The following is a 25086-nucleotide window of genomic DNA, read 5'->3' on the forward strand; positions in this document are numbered from 1 at the left end:
TAATCGGGAGGGGGGGGAAAAAAAACTCCCTTAAATCGCGCCCCGTAATTGGCAGGGTCGGGCAATAACGACGACAAAACGGCCACGATATCGCCTACGCCATATGCCGCTCGCGAGACGAATCCCTCGCTCTCCCACGAAGCCACGATTCGCCAACGATGGAGATCTCCTCTAATTTACCAGTGAATCTCTTCTAAGAATAAACTAAAAGAGAGAGATGGGAGGGAAAGTTGGCTCGCCTCGAAAAAAAAGAAAAAAAAATGTTAGCTAGGAAAGAAAGTAAAATCTGAAAAGGATAGGAAAGACTGTAGGGCTATAAACGGGTGTCTGACCGCGCCAGCCACATGTCATCAAGATGCCTACACACGTGAAGAAATGCGAAATGCATTGGCTATCGGTTGGCGGGAGCAAAGAATAATAGGGTGGCGGCCAGAAACGAAGATACGAAGGTGCTGCCAGGCTCGAATGCCTGGCCGTGAGGAAAAAGAAGACGAGCGAGGTAAGTACCTATTGGGTAACATTTACGCCGTTTACGACGTTTCTGCCTGCGTACGGACGAAACGTGTGCGCACGTTTTGCGAAGGTAAGAAACACAGTGTCGAAGAGTTAAAATCGTTGCGGTTCATAGAGGGATTTTATGACGTAACCAGTACCGCACTACGAAGCTATTATCGTCTATCCTCGCGATAGAAATTGCCTCTTTTCTAATAGTAGAATACTCCCATTTCGGTTCCACACGTTGCCACATGTCGCGCTGCTTTCGAACAATTCGCGCATGCGTGAAATAATTAACTCGAAAGCTCCAAGTCCCGTCTAAAATGTTCGTATTTCAGGATAGAACGCGAGAATAAACTAGAATTAGAACTAGAAAGGAGGAAGAAATTGCGTTATCGTTTCCACCTTCCACGATATACAATCCACACACGACGATATACAATCGTTTCGTACTGGCAGAATTTATTTCGCGATCGATTCGATGGGCGGAGAGAAACAATGCGAAAGTTGGGCATCAGATGGCAGAGCGGGCAGCAGACGATCGTGGACCATCTGGTGGTCCACTCTGGCATACGGCGAGCATCCGACGTATAAGCGTACGTAAAAAAAAAAAAAAAAAAAAGTCCAAAACTCGATACTCAGGATATAAGCCGAGAGGAATTTGAAGATAACCAGGACGAGCACGGCGGGAGACAGCTGTACTCGGGATAATCCCGATTAAAGTAAACGGGGGAAAACAATGTGGATACAAGAAAATCACTAATGTAGTAAGTTCTATTTTCTGTCTCGGGACGATTCGATTGTAAAACTTATAGCGAAGAGGGGAGGAAAAAATATTTGGAACGCCGAAAAAGAAGGTGGAAAGAGGAGAAAAATATTAAACGAGATATTTGGGTCACAGTTGTTCGGTGTACCGATGCGATTTCAAGCTCGGACAAGCGTAAGAGCGCGACCGCTTTGTTTTTCAGGGCGCAAAGGGAGGAAAAATAAGACGGTTAACTAAATATAAGACGAAATGGTGACCGAGTCACGTCTGCAACAAGGCACGTGCAGCACGCGTGCTTCGACTTCGTGCACCGACAAAAGAAACCCTTCGCGTACAACTCGCCTCCCGAACGCCACACTCCTACGCACGCTCACCAAAATACGATTCCGTTCACCAGTGTCAAGGACGATCGGTAAACGATTCTCTCCTGTCCTTGAACCCCCTCGTTTCTCGAGTACACGAGACAACTATTTAATTAATATTTTGTCATACCTCGCGGATATTCGGAATCGTATATATCCTCGTTCGAATAATTGCGTCTTTTCGAATAGAAATTATTTTGAAACGATCAGTGAGCAAGAACGACGAAAGCGACGAAAGGAGCATTAGTTTGTCGTCCAATCCGTTGTTTTGTCTCGATTAAGCATCAGTTTTTCCCTCCTCCTTTTTTCGTGGTTTTTCTTTGTCCGCCTCGCCGGCACGTACCCTAGTTTCGGTGGAGTGATTTACAAGTCACTCCAGCGTGAAGGCAGGTGACCGTGCCGCTCGAACGCTACTTAAGCACTTGCACGAACACACAAGGAAACGCGTGCCTCGCGTCCGCAATAACCATAATCTCACTAATCCGTCCACATTTCTCCCAAAATTATTACCGAAAATTAGTCGAACCTTCGAGGAGGAAAAAAAAAAAAAAGGTTCTTTTTCTAATTTTCACGCGAGATTATAAAAAAAGATTATGGAAAGAAACGGATCGTCCAAGATCACTGTAGGTTCCACGATGTAAAAAGATCGAGATCGATATCGTACAGCCATTAGACCATAAAATCATCGTCTACGAGGATTTCGAACGTTGGAATCCAAGATCGTTGTTGGAATCGTTCAAACGCGACGACTCGTTTCGTGAACACAAAAAAATGCAGAAGGAAGGAAGGAAAGAATCGTGAATCCATACCATAACAAATACGTACAGGGTGTCCCGTAACTGCGCATCGTGAAATTTCTTTCTTCTTCTTTCCACCGAGAGAGAGCTCCGTTTGCCAAGTTTTGTTCCTTCGAGCCCTAAAAACCATAAAAGATAAGGTGTCGTTAGGCACGCGCTCGTCCCATTTATTTTAATAGGTTCCAGTTTTTTCATTACGGCCGCCGAAGTAACGTTTTCCTCGCTTGCTCGCCAATAAAAGTACCGAAAAGATGATAAAGGCGAGGGTAAAAAGAGTAACGGTTTCAACTCGCGATTACTTGTTTCGCGGCCATTTTCGTTTCCCACTGGACTCGGCGCAAACGAGGCAATGTGTCAAGGACGTCGGAAAAGGAAATTTAATTTCGCGGCAACGATCTTTAATATTTGGCCGAGGGATCGTTAACACGGCTGACCCGGCGTGCAAAAGTGTACCGACACCCTTCAATTACTTCTCACGTAGCAAAGCGATACCATTCCAGCCACGGATTATGGTTTGCGCTCACGCACTCCACGCCGTAATGTGCAAGCCCTCCACACCACCAGGGCTACCATAAATATCAGTTTGCACGAGAAACCGATCGTACCCAACATTGTAACGCGGAGGTTAAAGTAACGCTCTCGCTCCCTTGTTTTCGTATTCGTATTCGTGGATCATCGCGTGCCTCGTAAATCGATAATAATAATTCGATCCGTACCAACGTTTATTCCACACCGTCGAAATCGACTTCCGATGAACCGAGTTATTATAACGCTTTCCTCGCCTTTTATTCTATCAACCAGTCCACATCCAAATTGCTACATGTTATGTTACGAAAGTATCGTTACTTCCTTTCGTTAATAACTATCATCGTTTCATTCGTGTTATCGCCCGTAAACAACTGCTCGTTTTCCAACATCTTTATCTCTTAGTAATAACGAGTAATAAACGGGAACGTGTTATAAAAATTGTGTTTTGAGTAAAACAAAAAAAAAAAAGAAAAATTTAACGCGAGGAGAAGAAAATTCGAGGCTATGGTTACTTCAACCGTATCCCTTCGTTCGTTGTAATAATTAGTATCGATCGTTGGTGGAAGAGCGGTGTAATACCGGTGCGTGAAGGCACGTGCTATCTTGGCCTCGCGCCAACTTGCCGCCTCTAGTCGCGCGGGTGTAGATACCGCTCGATGTTTGTTCGGGGAAAAAAGAAAAAAAAAAAAAAGAAGGGGGAAAAAAGTGCGAGGACCGAAGCGAAGAGGAGGGAGGAAAGGAAGAAGGTGTAAGAGCGAGGGTTTGGTCGTTGAATCGGCTCGTTGTTACCTTCCCTGCCCCGTCGTGCTTTTTCCTTTCCTCTTTTTTTATCTCTCCTTCTCTCTCTCTCTCTCCCTCCCTCTCTTTCCTCCGGTTTTTCTTTCGATCTTTCTCTTTCTCTCCAACCGTTTGCTCAGCCGTAAACGCGTCTCCTTTCATTTCTCAGGAGGAAACGCGGCTATCTGTCGGAGTTATCTCGTAAAACGGAATACACACGCTTCGAATCGGAAGACTTTTCGGTGGAACACGCTAAAAAGATTTCGTCACCTCTCTCTTTGATGGATCCATACTATTGCGCGGAACGAGATCTTTCTAGCAGAAGAATGGAGTTGTTCGAGCATGATTTTCGTGTCTTGTAAAACTCGACGAATCTTCGATCGTTCAATTTAAAAATCATTGTTATATACAGATTATTATTAATAATAAATATTTGCTCGTTAAAGATTTTTTATTATTGAAACGAATATTCTTCATCGGCTGTTGTTAATTAACTGTATAAATAAAACGCGTCCTCTTTTTTTTTTTCGGTCAAATTATCGATCGCGAATTATTTATATTTGGATAAAAATCAAATTTGTTCTCGACAATTAATTAATCTCGTTTAATCAAACCCTCTGATCAACCGATATATCAAGTAAACGAGCGATACGTTAAATGATCGTTCGAGATTTTCACAAAGTTAATAAAGTTTTACGAAACTTTTTAATCTTTTTTCGTTAACATTAATGTAATCAAAAAAAAAGAAAAAAAAATATTTTTACGCACTAAAAACGCACGTTAAATAATTATGGCGACTATATCAGAACGCGAATGTAAACAGTTTAAAGTGTAATAATAGTTTCAACATTCTATAACACTTTGTTAAAACTACTAGTTTTAAGCAACAACACGGAATAACGAGAACGATAAGTAGACGGTGAAAATATTAAAGTACTAAATACCTTTCAGCTATCCGTACATTCCTTTAATATTCATGCCGATGATTGCCTCAGATTACATGTAATTTCTGTATCAAAAAGATACGATACGAATCACTGCCCCTAGCTACAAATAGTTTATGCAAATTACCCCTATATAGCATCGTGCCCCCTCGTAAAATCATTAAAGGAGTATTAAGATATCCATGATTTTTTTATCAACAATTTCCCTCCCCCTCGCGTCACTCACTTTCTCGAATGTATGATCGTTGGAAAAGTTATTTCCAACAAATCGATAAATCGTTCGGCGAGCTCTCTCCCCCTCTCCCCTCGAAAACCTTGCATCATACAAATTCCCGTCCCCGGCCTATTCCCTCCCGCATTTGAAAAATTTCTTCACAGCCAACCTCTCCTCGTGAAATTGAAATTTCAGTCCCTCCAAGGTCTCAAACTCCCCACCTTGATCTTGACATTAGCGGATCTCTCCTCCTGCGCTGCTACCACCACCGTCCGTGAGATGGCATGCATCGTGGCGGGATCTCTCTCTCGATCGAGCGGTCTCGTGCCGTGCTCTCTTCCAGAAATTAGTAAATCCCACACGCAGTAACCGCGCAAGCTGCGCAACCGGCGCGCCGCGGCGCGGCGCTCCGTCCGTCAGCCTGCGTCCCCCCCTCCCTCGCTGAAGTCGATGCAACAGGAATAAGAAACGCGTACGCTTCGCAGTACGCCCACGCGCGCATTATCGCGCGTCCCAGAGGGAAAAAAAAAATACTCGATTCTTTGCAAATATTGGTATCTGTAAACGGTAACGGTTTTTTTTTCGAGTCTACGCCAATGGGAGTATCGTTCTCGATTATTCTTAAATATATATATATATATATGTATTTGTATGTATATATGTATGTTTATGATGGAGATATGGATGCGGTTATCAGTTTTTTATTTATATACGCGTTCTATTTAAGTATTGTTTTATATTAATGTTTTATATTAAGTTATGTTGGTTTGGAAATTATTTATAATTTTCTGAAGGGGGGGGAAAGATATCGGATGGGATTTATCCGGTTGGATCGGAGTCACGATTCGTCGCCAGTTTTTCCTCGATCCCCTTATCTCTGTTTCTTCCTCTCCTGATCCCCAAACGTGGTGACACCTTGCCACGCGCCATCCAAATATATGGCGGAGTTTCCCTTATCTTTTTGCGCAAACGTCCCTCTTTCACGCTTCTCACACCGTATCTCCGTTACCGGTAAATTTTCATATATTTCCTACGTATCGTTCTCTCTTCCACGCGATACGTGGAATTATTCTCACCGTTGAGAATAATGCTGAGGAAAAATTGAATTGAAAGGTGTGGTTTAAGATGAAAGTTAAGTTGAATTAATAAAATATTGAAATTGAATATAGGTGTCGAAAGACTGAGGAAAAATTAATGCTGAGGAAATGAAGGATTATTTTCAGTGATGAATTGATAAAATAATGAGAACGAATATAACTGTCCAACGCTGAGGAAAATTTTAAAGGTGTATGGTTTAAAATGAAACGTTGAATTAGTAAAATAATGAGATCGAATGTAGATGTCCAACGTTGGGGAAAAATTGAAAGATGCGAATATATATATATATATTATCCTCAGCGATGAAACATTCAATTAATAAAATAATGAAATGGAATATAAGAGTCCAATGCTGAGGAAAAATTGAAAATGTGTAAAATGAATTAGTAAAATAATGACATCGAGTTTAATTATAATCGAGGAAAAAAGATATAGTTTAAGATTTATTCTCAGCGACGAAATACTCGAATTAATAAAACAATGAAACGGAATGTAAATGTCCAACGAGGAAAAATTTGAAAACGCACATGCCTTGAAGACGAAACCGTTGAATCAAATAAAATAACGTTAGATATGGCGGGGAAAGATCGAAGAAATTCGAATTCGATATATAAATTATTTCCAACGAATAATTTCGTAATTTAGACCGATTAGACGAATTCGATACACCGACGATCATTACGACACGCTCATCCGCATACGTGTCCCATGCGAGAGCGATTAACAATCCAGAAACGTTCCATTTATTACGCGTTCGTGTGGCGCATGTGAAACCTCCCCTCCCACCCTCCCGACCCGCCGTTCCACTCCTCGGCCGAGCTCTCATTTACGAGAAACCCCACTCGAGCGCGAGCGGCAGTAGAATTTCAATCGTGGCCACGAGACCACGACCGAAACCACGATCTTTCCCGAACGTTACGTATTGTCGTGACGTGCCACGCCGCCAGAGTGCGATACTGTACAAACTATTCCACGGATGATGGGTATCTGGCGAAATCTAGCGGAGAGAGAAAGGAGAAAAAGAGATTTTTTTTTTTCAACGAGAAATTTCCATAATTCCGAGGAAAGGAGGGGTGGAGGGTTTCCACGAGGGGTGTGAGCGAGAAGGAAGGAAAGGTAATAAGAGGCGGGATGGAAAGAAAGAAAGGAAGAAAAAGAAACGCAGCGGCGTTTTGGTATTCCCGTCGCGATAGCTTGGAGGGAATCCGTGTTCCTTTTTTTTTCGCATGAGAGAAACTTTGCATATCTGGCCGGCTGTCGACAGGGGCTGGACGTTAATCGTCTAATCTCGGTGCTCCTCGGTGCCCGAGCCGGGGGAGGGAGGCACGCGCGAGAAATTATTTATTTGCGTCTGGGTTTACGAGGAAGGCCCCGAAGGCGAGGAGCCGTTCGAGGGCCAGGCCTCGAGAACTTACCTCGAATAACGAAGCGACTTTATTCGCGCCGTGCTCTCCCTCCCTCTCTTTCGAGATCCCTTCTCTCGTTTCTTCTCTCATCCGAGAACGACCGTTGTTGTTTCGGGAAAAGCGATCGAAACGCGCGGTATTCAACGATGGGTTGAATTAGTGAAATAATGAAGTGGAATGTATATGTTTATAGGAGGAGGAAAGGTAAGGTTTAAATAATAGAATTTAAGAGTTGACCGTGGGTTATTTTCAATGATGAATTAAAAGTTAAAAGTTAGTAGTTTAAGAATCGAATTTTTTCAACGATGAAACGTTAGTAAAATAATGAAATGGAGAAAAAATTGAAACGTGTGATTTAAAATGAAACGTGATTTGAATTAGTAAAATAATGAAATGTGCGACGCTGAGGAAAGATTAAATCGAGGCGTGTTTTAAGGATCGAATTAAAGAGTCGATTTGATTATTTTCATCTATGAAAAAATGTTAAATCGTGCGATATCGAGGACAGATAAAGAATGATATATTAGGAATCGTGGACGAATCGATCTAGGCGCCCTTAGAAATAAAGAATACAATAGAAATACAGAATGTGGATTTCAAATTTTACTTGTGCCGAAATTTTCCAGGTATACGGGGTTTCACTTTCAACCAACTTGACACCCTCTTCTCCTGTGGGAAAATATGAAAATTTTCGAACCCACCGCTTTTCACCATTCATCGTCCCTCCCAAACAGACATTTCCCACGATAGATACCTCTCTACTTCTAGTATAAAATAACTAGTAATAAAATAAAAAAAAAAAAAAAGTATCTTCACGCATTACAATATAAACCGACATGATATAAAACAATATAATACAATATCTCTTGTGGGGGAGCGTTAAAAAGTATAAAAGAAAAATGTTTTTTTTAACCGCTGAACAAACAGCAGCCGTTAAAACAAGTCTTAAAAGTTGCCTTTAGCGGGAGGAAGGCTTTTCCGTGCGGATCGAAAGGATTTATGGAAAAACAAAGACGGTTGGATCTATCGGTCGGATTCAGCTGTTTCTAACGGAAACGTATCAAATTTTCTCGCCTCTCTCTCGAGTGTTATTGCTTTTTCCTCCGGCTCGCCTCGTCTCAAATAATTGTTACGTCACAGCTCGCTCGCCTTCCCGTCAAAACTCCATCTTCCTTTACCTGCCGTCTCTCCTTTACCGACCGAGAAAGAAAGAAAGAAAGAGAGAGAGAGAGAGAGTCCGATCGTAAAGCGTACCTTGAGAAAAGAGAGAGAGAGAGAGAGAGAGAGAGAGAGTCCGATCGTAAAGCGTACTTTGAGAGAGAGAGAGAGAGAGAAGAAAGGAAGAAAAACGCCGAGCGCGTTTTTTTCCCTTTTCAACGCGGTTCATCCCTTTCTGAAATTTTATATCGCAGCCTATATCGTTCGCCCTCCCCTCCCCTCCCTTTTCCTTTTCTCCTCCGCCTCGAGGACGAATTTTTTGTCGGCGCACACGCTTTTTCTTTCACGAATCACGATAAAAAAAACGCGCCGATAAAACGCACTTACTCGACGCGCGAATTTTTTTTTCTTCTTTTTTTCTTTTTTCCATTATTATTATTATTATTTCTTAAAAGCAAGAAGACAACAACGAGGCAAGACGACTCGTTCGTTGTTCAGATGATCGAGGAAGAGCGAGAAGCGGGAGAAGATTTTCCTCGAGGATGGACGGACGAAGGAGGGGAGGGGAGGGGGAGGCGAGGAGGGGAGGAGGATGAAATACGTACGAAAGAGAGTAGCGTTAAGAATTCTAGATTCTCTCGAGGAATCGGGGGGGAGAAAATTCTCGGCAGGGGGTTGTGGTCGGCGGAGTGAAAATAATTAATATACAGCTCGATTTTTTTTCTTCTTTTTTTTACTTTCTTTTTTTTTTTTTCAACCCGCGTTTTTTTCCAACACTCAATACATGGGATGGAATATACTCGAGGTATAGCACGTTCGACCCTTGCCCCCGGCCTCTCACCGGGGGAGGATCTCGAGTAATCCAGTTTTCCAGCAGGAAAACGAGCGGGACGATGAATAATTAGCCGCGGGCGCCGCTCTTCTCTCAATAATGATCGAACGAACCGAATAGATTCTTGAGAGGTTCGATTGATTTTCGATTCGAGTCCTTCGAACTCGGTTTAATTTACACGGTTCGTCTATCGAACGTTATTCATAACGCGTTATTGTCGAGCAATAAATGAACGCGCCGAATTTCGAATGCGTTTCGACGTGAAACGTAATTTTCGTCACGATATATTTTTAAGGGTATGCGTAATAAGATACTACCAACTTGAAAACGTGAAATAACGAGATAATAAAAGTACAATTTAAAATGTTCCGAAGTGAAATTTAAATATTTGCTCGATTGATTCTTTCGATCGTTAATGACCCGGGTCCTCGAACGGTTTAATTTACGATTAATCGATAATCGTCTGCCTCGTCCATCGAACGCTATTTATACGCGTTGTTGTCGAACAATAAACGAACGCGCCGAATTTTGAACGAACGAATATAATTCTCGTCACGAGATATATATTTTAATTATGCGTGAAAGAAAAGTCATAAGATATTTGAATAAAAGATATAAAATCTTCTCAAGTGAAATTTAAATATTTGATTGATTTCTCGATCGTAAGTATCGTAAGTGAAAGAAAATTAATTTAAAAGTACCAACTTGAAAACACGAAATAGTAAGAATAAAACTACAACAATTAAACGTTATTTATACGTGTTTTCGTTGTCGATTGGGAACAATAAATGAACGCATCGAATTTTGAACGAACGCGTTTCAACGTAAATGAAAAAACGTAATTTTCGTCACGATATATTTTTTAAGTATGCGCGAAAGAAAAGCAGTAATACCAACTCGAAATATCGAAAATAAAAATATTCGATAATAAAAGTACAATAAAATAAAATCTTCTGAAATGAAATTTAAATATTTGCTCGATTGATTTCTTCGATCGTTAATGAACCAGCTCCTCGAAGAGTTTAATTTACACTCGAATGCTTCGACTAATTATTTATTATTTATACGATGCTTAAATATTATTTATGTAATTAATAAAATTACAATAATAAAAAATCTGCACTTGATTCCTGAAGTGAAATATTTGCTCGATTGATTTTTCGATGAAAGAAAAGTACCAACTTGAAAACACGAAAATATCGGAAACGTTCGATAATAAAAGTAGGTGCTTCGACTAATTATTTATTATTTATACGATGCTTAAATATTATTTATGTAATTAATAATTAATAAAATTACAATCTACAAAATCCGTGCTTGTGAAGCGAAATAAGAGTTTAATTCGAATACCGTCTAATTATTTATACGATAATTAAATATTATTCATGTAATTAATAATTAATAAAATATAAAATCCGTGCTTGGAGAAATAAGAGTTTAATTCGAATACCGTGCTTCGTCTAATTATTTATACGATACTTAATTATTATTTATATAATTAATAATTAATAAAATTACAATATAAAATCTGTACTTGATTTCTGAAGTGAAATATTTGCTCGATCGATTTTTCCATATATTTTTAAGCATATTATGAAAGAATAAGATACCAACTTGAAAACACTTGAAAACGTTCGATAAAATAAAATCTACGAGTGATTTTCGAAGCGAAATTTGATAAATATTCGATTGATTTTTAGATCAGAAAATTTGTTACAAACATTACTTGTTTACAATATTTTTGGATTCGTAAATTATTTTAATATCAAAACGTATGGTTGGCCGTTTCTTATGCACAGGCGTATCTTTTCATCCAAGGATACGAACGATGCGAGACACTCGAAATCGGAAACGGATTTCTGCCGGCTCATCCAACTCGAAGGGTGAAAAATGCCTCGGTCATTTTACCTCGATCCTCGGTCGGATATCTCGAGAAAACGTCGATTCGTCGAACGATTCCATTGGTAGGCGTAGGTGAGCACCTGGGCCAACCCTTTCGCCCGTTCAATTGTAAAGGTTTCAAATTCCCGGTGAATGGGATGGAACGAGATCCATCGTGGTGGAAGAGAAGAGAGAATCAAAATCGTGGCGAATTTCTATTCACTTTCGTTTTCTCCACGACGCGTGGAAACGCGTCTGTGTCGAAGAAATTTTTGACGAAAAAAGAAAAAAGAAAAAAAAAAAAAGACACTCGTTTGGACGAGAAGAAAATTAGGCAACGTCCGATACCAAGAAAAAAATAGGTTTCTAATTTTCAAAGGGAAACCGCCGACATTGCACCTTTTCGGGGGTATCGATTTCGATCGAGGATTTCACAATGGATGCAAATACGGGAACGTGCGGTGTTTATCCCCGCTGGTCAATACCAGCCATATGCGGTTGCCTTATCGCATCCACGGCCGCTTTTAAAATTCGCAGCTCGGAAAATCTTTTAATCCGGTAAAAATTTTCGTTGGTAAACCGCACCGCGACGTAAGTGGATGGTAAGAGAGGTTCGAGTTTCGGTTACAGTAATGCGATACCTTTTTGTATTGGGTAGCACAAGCGGTAAAATTATTCAGAGAAGAATAATATAGATTTGTAACGCGTCCCCGCTTCTCCTTACATTTTAAACGATACGAACGAGTAACATTTTCCTTTATCTCGTCTTGTATTAATTACGCTCCTCCTGTTCTTCAAACGAGAAGAATTTTTAATAGCGGCCGTCACGGCGCGCACACTTGTAAATAATACGTAATACCATCCGAGACACGAACGCGTGTATACTCTGCTGCTGGAGGCCGGAGAATTTTTTGATACTCGTTTCGGTGAAAGCAGAGCGTATAAAGAGTAAAAGACCTTTATTACCTTCTCGAACAAAAAAAAAAAAAAAAAAAAAAAAGCGAAATAACCAAGGAATACGGAGGGAAAAAAGTTCTTTACGAAAGCGTTTTCGGCCGAAGAAACGATGAGTTATGAATAAAAATTTATCGACGTGGTCATGCGCGAAGACACGCTGCGCGTCGCATTTACGCAACGCGCAACCCGGCCGATCAAATCGTTCCGAACGTTCGAGAGATAAGTATCGAGTGAATATAATTTTCTAAACGAATGGAATCGGATTCCGCGATAAAGTTTAAGGAGGAGGAGCGGGAAAAAGTAACGCAGGCCTTCGTCAACGTCTTGCTTAACAAACCGACTAATGTAATGTAAGTAAGAAGGGAGAGACCAGTTCTTGAATATTTTACGCGTAAGGCAGGCAGCTGCCAGGGAAGATCGGATCGCTTTCAAATTATCCGGGCGACTTGCCACGAGTGCCCCCGCGCCTACTTGCTGCGCACACGGGCGCGCGCATGCGCAACGCATGCGCAACGCTGTATCCCGATCCCCGATGTGTAAAAGAGAGCAATCGAACGGAGGAGAGAATACGGCCGTACCTTTCCTCGTTTTTATCTTTTTGCCACGAAATTGTGGCCAACCATCGAGGACACTTTACCCGAGCGCGCTTCTTTCACGAGCGTATTTTCTCGTTTTTCCTTTTTCTCCCTCTCTCCCCCCCCCCCTCTTTTTAGCACCGTTTCTTCGCTCGGTATTCGGAATAGGGCCCATAACCTGCCATACGAGATTATTCTCGCCCTCGATCGATCGTTTTCGAATCACCCGGTACGTACATCAATATACATTAATTCATTGAAATTGCAATAACGACGATACACGTGCCATCCGTATTTATCGACGATACTTAAGTTTTTTTCGAAACGCGCGTAAGGCGCAACGATAATATCTTTATGATCCCTCGCTGTCGAATCGTAAGAGCTGTGCATCGTAAACGCAACGATAGTTTTCTCGCGCGTGATATTTTACACGTTCCAAATTTAAAATTAATTTAATCTATATATGCACCTTCTAATCTAATCACACATACATATATACATACATACATTTATAACAAAAAGAGTTAAGAAAATTCTTTTCTAAATTTCTGATCTAATTGATTTTTTGTTTCTTTTCTTTTTTTTTTTTTTTTTTTTTAGGCTCTAGAACGAATAGAAAAAGGAATGTTACTAATAGTCGTTTCGGCTCGTTTAATGGATAGTCCCGTGACAAAGATGATGCAGAAATTTCTATACGAAACCTAACGAGGGTATTAAATATGAGTATCGCCGCATCATTATCATCCCATGACTAGACGGAAAAAAATAAACGATTTATTTTTTTTTTTTTTTTTCTTTCGAAGAAAAAGTCAGACGCTGCTAAGAAGGTATAAAGTATAACCTTTTATAACGCGTCTCGGCGTGTATAGCGTGTTATAGCGTTATACTTTTTTCCAAGAAATTCGTTTGATGCATAGGTGGCGATACTCCTCACTTGTCGTTCCCAGCTTTTGCATAATTTTTAGGTAGGTAAATGATGTTCCATCGTGCCACGAAGAAACATTGTTACGCGAAGAATTCGTTCTCTTCTTTTTTTTTTTCTTTTTTATCGAAGATCCGCCGAGGTACCTACCATTTGCATGATATAGTAATTACGGGCAAAAATGCCAAAAAACGACGCTAAAATTCAAAAGCTGTATTTATACGGCTTGCACGGTTATCTTTTAACCATTACGGGTATAATGTTACACGCGTACACCAGCCAAAATACCTCTTCTTTTTAATCTTCGTAACGTACGTGTTGTGAGTAAACAAAGGTAAATTAATATTAATCTCGAGTACACGGTTGAAAAAAATAATTCATTTTTTTCCCGCAACAAGCTGATTCACGAAGCGCGCGATGCAAATATACAAAAAAAAAAAAAAAAAAAAAAAAAAAAGTTGCAAAGAGGAATTCGAAGAAAAAAAAAGCAGACGAAAAAGTAATAAAGTACACACATATATATACACATATGCTTTCACTTTTACATCTCGATTCCAGATTAAGATTTAATTAAACAAACTTTCTCCTATATTAAAACGAAATTTCAACGTTCGATGTAACGTTCGCTATTCAACTCCTCGTTCGACGTTCAACGTCGAATCATCCGGATAACAGCGCCTTCTCGCGCGCCATCACCATGTTTTCTTCTGTACAGTACAAACCGTTAGATAAGACTTCTTTCCACGGTTAATAATTAATAACGGTAAAAATTTTTTTTCTTCCACCATTCCTATATCCTATATATATATATATATAAATATATCGAGGCCGTAATCGCGTTGGTTTTTGCAGCGTCCATGTTGTATCCCGTTTACCCGTTGCCCCGAGCGTTTTTTTGCACGACGTAATCTACATGGGACACCCTCGAGGGACTCGAGATAATTATCAAGATGAAAAACGCAGCTTCGAGAAAGTTGTCGTGCACCCAGCCACGTGCCTCGCATGAGATAATGAAAGGTGTCGTTCCTCGGCTTTTCCCCCGTGCCGAATTTCGCGTCCCTCCCGCCCTCACCTCCCCCGTTTCGAGCGGCGCAGAATTCACGAGTTCCAACCGCAAAGTTGGAAGGGGAAACGGTACGCGTGTGCGCACGCGTGTAACACGGTGCCGCAACACGGACCGTGTACACATCCGTGCACGTAACATTATTATTAACCCAATAATAGACGCGCCACGAGAAATTACACGAATTAATGTCTCGCTTTAAAAAGGAGCATATGTCTCGTATTAAAGAAAAATATATATATATATAAAACGCTCGATTTTTAATTGGATCCAGGAAATGAAGTTATCTGATGTATCCGTTCGGAGAAGTGTATCTCGTAAAAATTTATCCTAAGTCCCTCCTCTCTCTCGTCCTCCCCATCACCATCCTTTTTTTTCCACGTCCTACAATTATGGTAAAATTCAGGTCTTGTACTTTCACGGCTTGAAAAAGTTATGTTGCAAATTGTATCTCTTTCTTTTTCTTTTTTTTTTTTTTTTTTGCAAGATGAATTTCATTTACCGCAGGAATATTACGAGCGCTACGAGATGAAAGTATTAAGAATGATAAAAAGCGTACGTTTACGAAAATTGGTGGAGAGAGAGAAAAAACGAGTTTTGCCATTTGCACGATTATTATCAGTTATTCGTTTATTAAAGTTATTATTAAGTAAGGTTGTAATAGTATATGACGGTTGTATATATTTTAATTTCTAGTAACATCACTGCTTCGATCGGTTATAATAATAATGTTAATTGTGCCTAAATATTTACGAGGATTAATTTAATCGTTAAATCGATAATCACGCATCTGATTTTATTCCATCGTTCTCGAGGACGACGACGACGACGATTAAGAAGAATAAAAAAATAACGAGGAAAGAGAGAAATATATCGAATCGATATATACGTATATACATATATCAATTTATACGAGTAACACGAGTGACCACCGTTCCTTCGTTACGGACAATTTTCTGCATAAATTAACCGACCAACAATATCTTATTGAAACCCGTTGATGAAACGACTTACGGTACCACCATGTAATGGGATAAATAAGCAAAGAGGGAACGAGGAGCCACGCGTCTCGGAAATCTCGAGAGATTAATTATCGAATCCCCCCCCTCCTTCCTTCACCCCAACGCCAGAGTAATTATCAATTGACCAAACGTTGCGAGCCAATGCCTTTTTCTTTTTCTCCTCTGTCGCATTCTTTCTCTCTCTCTTCTTTTTTTTTTTTTTTTCTTTTTTTCTCTTGCATACAATTTCGGAAGGCGTGCCCTGGAAGGCTGCTTCTTCCATTCCGCTGCTGGTCATCCTTCCTTCGTGATTGTCGACCGCGAGTAATCGAGGTCGACTTTCCTTCCCGAAACACGACGATCGAGTTGCGCGTTCAAAAAGGAAAAAAAGAACGGTGGCGACGCCACCACGCGCACCTCGATCCTGCGCAATTTTTACTGCGGGCCGATAATTAACAGTGTCGTCGGCGAATATTATACGAGTTTCAAGATTATTTTACGATCTCGTGCGATCCTTTTTTCTTTCTTTTCTTTTTTTTTTTTTTTTTTTATTCGTTCGAAAAAATTGTAAACTGACCACGATACGATAACTTACGCGAGTCTTGACTATCGTTGACTATATTATATTGTATATACGAGTTTTAAGATTATTTTATAATCTTCTAGTCTTTCAAATCTTTTTTTTTTTTTTTTTTTTGTTTGAAAAAATACGACAATTTATACGAGTCTTGATTATCGTTGACGATATTATAACTTTTAACATCATTTCGTAATCTTGCACGATCTTCTAGTCTTTCGAATCTTTTTTTTTTTATTTATTTATTTGAAAAAATTGTATTTATCTCACGGTACGACAACTCATACGACTCTCGACATTGACGATATTATAATTTTTAAGATCATTTTATGACTCTTGCACGATTTTTTCGAATCTTTCTTTCTCTTTTTTATTTGTTTGAAAAAATTTATGCGAGTCTTGACATTATCATTGACGAGTTTTAAGATTATTTTATAATCTCGCACGATTTTCTAGTCTTTCAAATCCTTTTTGATTTATTTATTATTCGAAAAAATTGTATTTATCTCACGATACGACGACAACCAATACGAGTCTTGACTGATGCAAACTTTAAAAACGGATGCATTCGAACGAGCATCTACTTGTGATAATTGAAAACTCCGGAAGCGGGTCGATCGAAGAGCTTGAAGCCTCGGATGGGAAGAATCAAAGGGCCGCCGCCGACCATCTCCAAGATCCTTAGTTCTTACGTAGTATCACCCGGTCTCTCTTCCGTCTCTCATGTCATCTCGTTAAAAAAAAAAAAAAAAAGAAAAACTCGATTACCTGCGTTGAGAAAACTTGACGTGAAAATGAAAGTCTCTCTCTCTTGCCTTCCCTCCCGACCCCACTTTTCTTTTTCGAACCTGATGATTATATACGCAGGGAAAAAAATTCTTCTCCTTCCTAATTTAAAAAAAAAAAAAAAAAAAAGAATCGAGAGACAAGTTTATTATACGAGATTTCTCGCATCCGGTATTTTTCTCTTTTTCTCCTTAAAATACAAATTTTCTTCTATGAAAAAATCCTACGTTATTCCCATATAAATATAAATACAAAATATATATATATATATAAATACAAACACGAGCACAAATTCCCATATTATATATATATATATATATATATACAAACACGAGCACAAATTCGGTCGAAAGGGAGGGGAGGGAGAGAGGAAAAAATTGCGATAAAAGAAAAAAATTGGTCATAACGGTGGTTTCACTCGACAGCTGAACTCCCCTCGATCGCATTGCGCATGACACGACGACCGTTCTCGCGACCCCCTCTCCCCCCTCCCTCTTTCTAAAGACTACGTCAACGCTCCTCCCGTGGAGGGGAAGAGAAATATTCGTACAGGTATGATGCATAATTACGCGTTGATCGGCTTCTTTCTTCTTCTTCTTCTTCTTTTTTACCAACCATTTCTTCCTACCTTCGAACAACAACGTTGCCGAAGCATTTGCATACTCGAGGGGAGTACCTCTACTACTACCTTACCGTCGAATTCCACCGACCCAACAAACCGTATTCACGTTGTTGTGTCGTGTGCACGCGTCTCGAGAATATTCGAAATCCCCCTCCCCTTCTCCTCCTCTCCCAGTGTGTAATTTGTTCCACGCTTAATCCAATGCCTTCGAATAAATGGAATGGCGAGGATTTCGCGAATTTCTTCTTCTTCTTCTTCTTTTTTTTTTTTTTTTTTTTTTTTGTTTCTTTCTTCCACCGGCGGAGAAGAAGATCATTGGACACGGTGTGAACCGTGACGTTCCCTCGATCGGGAGCGAAGCGAAGAGATCCCCCAGAAAAGAAGCTTTTCTCTTTTCCCTCTTTTTTTCTTTTTGAGCATGTAAATCAAAGAGCGTGGCTCCCTGTGATTACGCGCGCGAAACCGATCGTTTCCGTTGAAAACGCGTTAAACACGTGTCAATACGGGGGCTCTTCCCTCCTCTTCCCCCCTTTAAAAATTATATACCCCTTAATGCTTGCCGCTTATCGTTAAAAAGGATGCCATGATATTTAAAGGGTTTTAAGGGGTTCGGAGTTTTTGGGGAAAGCACACGTGTCGTGAGAAATATATATACGTACGACGTATTCGATCTTTCTTCCTCTTCTTCTTTTTCCACGATATATTCATGCAAATTTCCTCGTTTGCGCCGATCGAACGCACGCGTTTATTCAAATTCGCGCATTGGACGTACAACAGTTTAAAGTCGCGATTTCCAACTTGGCAGATGTTAAAAATTAATATTCACACCGTAATATCTACAAATAAATGAACTTCGTGTGATAACGCGATAATATAAATTCAGTAAAGTAATATTTATTTTTTATTTTATTCGTGCGAAATGGGCTTTTCGTCTCTGGCTGCGATGAAAACTAAATATCGTATCAGGTTAACAATCGAAAAAGGCTAACAATCGAGTGGCATTCTTCACATTGCCCTCAGAGATTTGATAAACTTTGCGCCAATAAACAAACTAACCCTAGCAATAAATTTTGATGCATTAAATATTTAATTAGTTCAATTAGTAATTTAATATAAAAATAAATATGCATGTTCGTATTGTTGTAGCAAAAGCTTATTATTATTTTGTTAATCGTAATTTTCACTATTTTTTCGTAATAACCTTATTATTATTTAAAACGTGTCCATATTATTATATCTATTAAAAGATAGAAAGAAAAAAAAATTTTTTTTCAGGAAGACGTAGTAGCATAAAGATTGGAAACCGCTGGTTTAAAGTATATATTCGGGTGTATAAAGATTGGTGCATATATTTCATCGTTAACTTTGATTACGTATTCCACGATCCGAAGTCGTCTCATGACCGTTCCTTTTCTCTTTTCTCTCTTTTTTTTGTCCTCCTCTCATCCTCGATCGAAGAGACGAAAACGAAATTTCGAGTAGAGGCGCAGGTAGACGCCACTCGTGGCGGAAACTCGTCAAGGGATGAAATTCGGGTCGAAAGGGGGGAGGGGATCGTTGTGAGGCATTATTGTTCACGGTACAACACGGTAGCCTCGCCCTGAAATGGCATTAAACCTTGATTCCAACTCCGAAATGATTTTACGAGAGGGAGAGAGAGAGAGAGAGAGAGAGAAAGGTAGCCCGACTTAAAAAGCGATCTCTGAAACGCGAGTTATGCGCACCCATGCACGAAACCTTTATACACGGTGTACGCTAGGAACGAAGAGGAGATAAGAGGCTATTACACATAGAACCGTGCGAATGCAAGTTATTCCCGTTGAATCGAGAATACATCTCGATTTTTATTTAAAAATCTTTGTTATTAACCTTGTTCGTATCGGTTTATTTCGAAAGTGATCTCATTTTTCTTTCACGACAACGAAACACCGAATGACTATCAAATTCAATCTCACGGCAATTTCTCGACTCGTCATTTTGTTTCGATCAGCGCCATTTTGTCTGTCGTCAACTTCAAACGATCTCTCAAAACGTAGTGCATTTTTAACGTCGAATTTGTCGTAAAATTTAACGTAAAATTTGTGAAATGAAATTTTAAAAGTTTTGACACATACCGTTAATACCGTTAATACACCTTCTTTTCCATAGATTTCGCGTAGACTTTCTTTCTTGCCTGAACACCATTCTTACTTCTTCGATAATAAAAAAATAAAACACGCCATAAATGCTCCTTTTGCTTGTCTTATTCGTCTTTGTTGTCACGCACAAGAAACACACAACCACGCACGGAATCGAACGAATTTTTCTAACGAACAAAGCAACGAAATGCCAATGCTCTCGAAATACAATAATGACACGAATTAGAATGAAGTTGACTGCATGAACGTTCGACTAGCGACACTCGCGTGTAAAAACGAAATTACTTTCCGAACAGCCTAATAATTTCTACTCTAGAATGAAGTTGGCTGAACAAACGTTAGCGCCACTCGTGTGGAAAAACGAAATTAATCTCCTTTCCATAATAATTCTCGCGTAATATTTATTGTGAATATTCGAGCAAGATTAAACGTTGCTCTTCGTGCACCACCCGTTATATCTGGATCGAGTTTTTCTCGTCCCCGTTCAAAGTTAGAGGAAGAAAAAAAGAAGAAAAAAAAAGGGAGAGAAAGAGAGAGGAAGAGAGAGAAGACAGAAGGGGATAGGAGGATAGGATAGGCAGGTAGGAGAGTCGTTGAACGATATCGCGTGGAAAAAGAAGCGGTGGCCCAAATATCGACGAGGTGATCGACGAGGAGGGTAGGTCAGGCCCAGTGGTGGAAAACTGGCAGGTAAAACCGTTACCGGCCCGTTTCGATTCGTTCGAATGGTTTATGGGACACGAAGACTTTTTCCTCTCAGGACGTAAGTCGTCTCTTTATATCGTTCGTTATCCACGTTCGGAATAAGGCCTGGATTCGGGGTGAGCCGAAGAGGGTGCTTCTCTCTTTAAGGATGAAGTTTTGAAAAAAAAAAAATTACAACGACGATTCGAACTAGTTCCCTTCCTCCCCTTTGTCTTCTCCAGTTTCGAAAAAACTGACAGCCGATTTTCGAATTCTCTCAAGCGAGATACTTCGTCTTTTCTTTCGTTCAGAATTGACTTGAGTCAAGAGTTGAAAAATAATTATTAGTTGAAAAGGTAAGATGGTTTAAAATAATTAAAATATTCTCTTTTAGAATAACGTCTTTTCTTTTTCGTTTAGATTTGGGCGTTAAACTAAACGTTGAAAAATTTTTAACCAAGTTAAAAATAATTCAAACAAAGTCACTTCAAATAACGTTTATTCGAATGATTATTATCCGTCTCTCGTATAACCTCGTTTGCCGCTACATTATTACATTTTGCGTGATAAATTCGAAATCGAAGTAACTATTAAATTTTTTCTTATCTACACGTGTTCACGATAATCGAAACGCTTTGCTCGAATCGAAATGCTCTGCTCGAATCGAAAGGAATCGTTTCGGATAACGATCCCAATTTTTATCGTTTTAAGAAAACTTTCTACACGTTTTCAACGATTATCGCGAGAAGAAACGTTGAAGTGATTATCGTCGGTGGAATTGCGGATCGTTGCCGAAAGAAGACTAGCAACGCTTAAATTTCGAATATTTTTGGCCGCTTGCCAAGATGGTATCGTGATCTCTTGATTCAACCCCGAGGCTGAGCAGAGGAGTGAGGAATGGTAGTCTAGCGAAGTCCACTGCTGGATTTACGAGCACAGCCACGAGAGTCGCGTGGCTCGCTTTATCTTCCTCGTTCGACCGCCCGTCCATTTTATACATACGTCCAAGCCTTTGGCAATCTATAGACACTCGCCTCGCCTTCGGGCTTCGATTCGTTTTCGAAATTCAACGTCTCGATTATCATATATACTTTTCGTCATTTCCACGAAATTTTTGAAACGTGAAATACTCGTCTATTCGGCGATTTAATAGTTGATGTTAGGGATAAAATTGAAAACGTGATAGCAATCGGAAATAATTGTAGCGTTGAACGAGGCTGTACGAAAAGCGGATCGATTGAATAATACTGCGAATAAATTTAAAGTGAATTTGTACGAAATTTTTAACCGGGAAAACTTTTTAATAATCGAAATTATTTCGACAATTTATCGTTCGAAACATAATAACAAAATAACTGGCAAACGAGATTATACGAGAAGCCGATCGACTGTAATAATATATTCGAATAAACGTTATTTCAAGTGACTTTTCGTTCGAAATTTTTAACCACTCGACTTTTTCAACGGGTTCACGCGTGAAAATGAATTTTTCGAACCCGTTCTACCATATTCCTGTGAATATATAAGAGCAACGTGGTTTCTCTACTTTCTTTGACCGGAATCGAATAAACGAAATAGAACTCTCGACTCGGGGGGAACGATCAGATAAATCCAGGCCGGTATCCTTTGAAGATTTTCCCTTCCAGAGCTGTGACTCTTCGAGAGTGGATGGCTCGTTGACAGATTTCTTTACTCTCTTCTTCTCTCTCTCTCTCTTTTTCTGCTCTTTCTTTAATTTTCATTTTCTTCATACTCTTCAGCTTACTTGAAGCCACGTCTGCTATTAGATTTTTCATTATTTCAATAAAATTCACAGATCCTCCAATCGATCCGATCGGAAATTCGTTTCGAGAGAGAAGAGAGGAGCAAGAGGGAGCGAGTAAGAGCGATCCAAACTGTGTGTGAGACTTTTGGAGAGTCCATTAAGCCAATTAAGAGATGTCCCTTCCGTCGGAAGTGGTGGAAAAGTGGATGTGTACATACGTAAGAGAGGCAGGATGAGGAAGCATGATGGAGCAGCCTGATGAAATTCGAGGAACCTTTCTTCAAACGAGAAACAGATTTCGCTCGTTTTCAAAACTACAGCTACACGTGTTCCTTTATTTATTCGAATGCGAGAAATTTTACTTATCTATAACGACACTCTACGACGACAGATATCGAATTTTCTTTTTTTGGTAAATTTTAATATTTTTCTGTAATTCTTTTTCTTTTTCTTTTTATTTATAGCTGCTGTTGGAAAGAAGTCTCTTTCGTTGATCGATCCCGATAGTTATATACAAGCTACATATTCAAAATTATTTTCACTTATCTGACTGGAGGGTGAAATATATTTTCGAAATTATTCATAGCTTGTACAATCATTATCTTGAATACGAAATTACATTTATGAATTTAACTATCGAATTGTAATTGCGCCTATTGATGAGAAGTAAGAAGTTGGAATTTCTTCGAATTCTATGCCTAATCGAGGTTTGGATACAAATAATTGTACATATAATAATATAATAATATAATATAATATAATAATTTTGGATTGACGTGACAAATACCAGGATTCTATGCCTAATGCACCGAGGTTTGGATACAAATAATTCTTTTGGATTGATATATACCATGACAAATACCAGCCATTCTATGCCTAATGCATTAAGGTTTGGGTACAAATAATTGTATGTATAATAATATAATAATATAATATAATATAATAATTTTATATTGATATACAAGTGACAAATACCAAGATTCTATGCCTAATGCATCAAGGTTTGGATATAGATAATTATTTTGGATTGATATATACCATGACAAATACCAGCCATTCTATGCCTAATGCATCGAGGTTTGGATACAAATAATTCTTTTACATTGATATATACCATGACAAATACCAGTCATTCTATGCCTAATATATTAAGGTTTGGATACAAATAATTGTATATATAATAATATAATAATATAATATAATATAAAAATTTTATATTGATATACAAGTGACAAATACCAGCCATTCTATGCCTAATGCATCGAGGTTTGGATACAAATAATTCTTTTGGATTGATATATACCATGACAAATACCAGTCATTCTATGCCTAATATATTAAGGTTTGGATACAAATAATTGTATATACAATAATATAATAATATAATATAATATAATAATTTTATATTGATATACAAGCGACAAATACCAAGATTCTATATCTAATGCATCGAGGTTTGGATACAAATAATTCTTTTGGATTGATATATATCAGCCATGACAAATACCAGCCATTCTATGCCTAATGCATCGAGGTTTGGATACAAATAATTGTATATATAATAATATAATAATATAATATAATATAATAATTTTGGATTGATATACACGTGACAGATACCAAGATTCTATGCCTAATTCATCAAGGTTTGGATAATTGTTTTGGATTTATATATACGTGACAAATACCAGAATTCTATGCCTAATGCATCGAGGTTTGAATATAGATAATTATTTTGATGTATACGTGACAAATAGCAGCGATAGAAATAAAATGGTGAAAATAGGTATCTTTCCAAATTTAACCTCTTTGCACTCGTATGTCGCTATCCTGCTATTTTATTATTATACATATATCACATATACGTTAATATTACATTCTAGGAACTCTTGTTACAATGTTTTCTTTTAGTTTCTGCTTGAATGCGTGTGTACATATAAAATAAAATAAATAAATAAATAAAAGATAATAAAGATATATATATATATATATATATATATACCAAGAATATTTCGTTATTATCACACGGCTGGAACACGATAGTCCCGCGTATTTGTGCTTTTCTTGTGCGCGACACGATTCCACTTCCTTTCGAACGAATAAGCGGAAGATGGAGGAAGCGGAGGCGAGGAGGGAAGAAAGAAAAAAAGGAATTACCGTTCGAGAGGACGGTGGCGCCGTTGTGTTCCAAACACGCCGCCTCTATGGACATTTTAATTGATGCGACAATATTTGCGCTCAAGAACTAAAAGTCGCCCCATTTATTTAGGACAGAAAATGGGTCGCCCTATTTATATATATATATATATATATATTCTATTTTGTATGCCCACACTCTAACCTATGTACACACATCGTAACAACGGTTTTTCCAGGCTACCAGAGTTAAGTTTTTTTCTTCAAAGCGTGTCACCAAATACGGATTTTCCGTTTGGGAATTTTACTTTTTGGGAATCGTGAAAAAAATTCGATCGATCCATTTTTATACCATTTATATTTCAAGTTTTCTGGATAATATTAAATTAGACGAAATCGGATTTTAGGAAAAATTGATTACAGTCGAAGTTATTTAAGATTGTAGTTAACTTTTTGCACTCGTATTTATATTTAAGGTTATAAAAGATTATCAATCAAGTAACACAAAAGTCCCTAGAATGTAATTGTATTATATATATATTTACTAATGTTATAAAAGGTTACCAATCAAGTAACACAAAAGTTCCTAGAATTGTATTATA

The 25086-nt window shown here is 38.8% G+C and overlaps 4 long non-coding RNA genes across 4 annotated transcripts in view; 2 read left to right on the top strand and 2 right to left on the bottom strand.

Annotated features, from left to right (window-relative positions):
* Window positions 1–25086, bottom strand: part of LOC116414210 (uncharacterized) — an 86655-nt gene that overhangs the window by 18737 nt on the left and 42832 nt on the right. Inside the window, exon 4 of the long non-coding RNA XR_015294862.1 lies at window positions 2433–2539. This is a non-coding gene — a long non-coding RNA (uncharacterized LOC116414210). The remainder of the gene's footprint in view (window positions 1–2432; window positions 2540–25086) is intronic.
* On the top strand, window positions 849–4170 carry LOC147656144 (uncharacterized). The gene is made up of 2 exons (XR_015294868.1): window positions 849–1262; window positions 3895–4170. It is a non-coding gene; the product is annotated as an uncharacterized LOC147656144 (long non-coding RNA).
* LOC147656145 (uncharacterized) lies at window positions 18897–19903 on the bottom strand. Its single transcript, XR_015294865.1, has 2 exons — window positions 19631–19903; window positions 18897–19361 (listed from the first exon to the last, which is right to left on the bottom strand). It is a non-coding gene; the product is annotated as an uncharacterized LOC147656145 (long non-coding RNA).
* LOC147656146 (uncharacterized) lies at window positions 22704–24137 on the top strand. Its single transcript, XR_015294867.1, has 4 exons — window positions 22704–23055; window positions 23139–23255; window positions 23350–23882; window positions 23965–24137. It is a non-coding gene; the product is annotated as an uncharacterized LOC147656146 (long non-coding RNA).

The sequence above is a fragment of the Apis florea genome, unplaced genomic scaffold (assembly GCF_048593485.1).
Source record: "Apis florea isolate Af1SG1 unplaced genomic scaffold, ASM4859348v1 contig_3802_pilon, whole genome shotgun sequence".
In the NCBI taxonomy this organism is placed as follows: domain Eukaryota; kingdom Metazoa; phylum Arthropoda; class Insecta; order Hymenoptera; family Apidae; genus Apis; species Apis florea.